General features: G+C 59.9%; 6 non-coding genes across 6 annotated transcripts, besides 2 other annotated features; all 6 read right to left on the reverse strand.

Annotated features, from left to right (window-relative positions):
• Window positions 1-34: 34 nt before the first annotated feature.
• Tc00.1047053486457.10 lies at window positions 35-106 on the reverse strand. The gene has a single exon (XR_008254974.1). It is a non-coding gene; the product is annotated as an H/ACA snoRNA, TC10C3H1 (small nucleolar RNA).
• Window positions 107-238: 132 nt separating this feature from the next.
• On the reverse strand, window positions 239-307 carry Tc00.1047053486457.20. Its single transcript, XR_008254975.1, has one exon. It is a non-coding gene; the product is annotated as an H/ACA snoRNA, TC10C3H2 (small nucleolar RNA).
• Window positions 303-325: a microsatellite.
• Window positions 326-375: 50 nt separating this feature from the next.
• Window positions 376-455, reverse strand: Tc00.1047053486457.30. The gene has a single exon (XR_008254976.1). It is a non-coding gene; the product is annotated as a C/D small nucleolar RNA (snoRNA), TB10C3C5 (small nucleolar RNA).
• A 61-nt stretch (window positions 456-516) lies between these two features.
• On the reverse strand, window positions 517-591 carry Tc00.1047053486457.40. Its single transcript, XR_008254977.1, has one exon. It is a non-coding gene; the product is annotated as a C/D small nucleolar RNA (snoRNA), TB10C3C4 (small nucleolar RNA).
• Window positions 592-646: 55 nt separating this feature from the next.
• Tc00.1047053486457.50 lies at window positions 647-742 on the reverse strand. The gene has a single exon (XR_008254978.1). It is a non-coding gene; the product is annotated as a C/D small nucleolar RNA (snoRNA), TB10C3C3 (small nucleolar RNA).
• A 42-nt stretch (window positions 743-784) lies between these two features.
• Window positions 785-814: a microsatellite.
• Window positions 815-829: 15 nt separating this feature from the next.
• Window positions 830-908, reverse strand: Tc00.1047053486457.60. Its single transcript, XR_008254979.1, has one exon. It is a non-coding gene; the product is annotated as a C/D small nucleolar RNA (snoRNA), TB10C3C2 (small nucleolar RNA).
• Window positions 909-910: the final 2 nt, after the last annotated feature.

A 910-nucleotide genomic window follows, 5' to 3' on the forward strand; every position in this document is an offset into this window, starting at 1 on the left:
GCATTCATGCGGCGGGCACACAACCAGCAAACGGGGCTCTCGCGCGTGCTTCGTACCGTCGCACCGCACTGTCTGCGGGGACGCATAGCGACACCGCTGCCTCGGCCACGGGGAAAGGGGGTGCTCCGTCCGTGACTGTCCACCCGCTAAGCACAGCAGTTGGACGGGGCGCGCACGGCCTGGCGGTTACGCGGGCTGCTCACGACAGTCTCTGCACCGCATCACGCAGCACCCGTCCACGTCTCGCCGCACCGATTGGACTCCACGCCACCAAACCGGCGTCGCCCTGCCCGGAGTGGCTGCACACACACACACACACACACACGTATGACTGCGGGCGGCGGCTGGCTGCCTCGCGGGACTCATCCACATTCATTGGTGTAGTATAAATATGTAAGACGTGCATCGGGTCATAATCATCAGCCTCGTTAGGTGGAAGACGCATCACTAATCACAGTCACGCACTCCGTCGAGCCAAGTCTCCGCGCCGCAAGGGTGGGAGGGTGCAGTCAAGCATCAGCTGGTGTTCTTAGATTCCTGTGGGTCACTCACGCGGGGTCGGCAAATGTGCAAACAGCTTGTGGTCATCACTGTCACGGCGGGACGACGGGAGAGGTGGGTTAGGGTTAGGGGTGGGCACGCCGCTTCAGTGGTACGAGTAACAGTTGAGGTAGTATGCACACGGCATCTTGTCAACCTGCGCCAGGCGCCTTCCGATGGTAATTCCATTTTCACACATCATTTGCGGCACAGTGTCCCATAGCGCTGCAGCAGCCGCAGCACAAGGGAGAGGGAGAGAGAGAGAGGGAGAGAGCCAGTCACGGATGCCATCAGCTGGTAGTGCATGTTATCGATTATCTCCAGTCACGTACCACGCTCGGAGTGAGTATTGAATTGGATGCATCATGCG

This window comes from Trypanosoma cruzi (genome assembly GCF_000209065.1).
Source record: "Trypanosoma cruzi strain CL Brener chromosome Unknown tcruzi_1047053486457, whole genome shotgun sequence".
NCBI lineage: Eukaryota > Euglenozoa > Kinetoplastea > Trypanosomatida > Trypanosomatidae > Trypanosoma > Trypanosoma cruzi.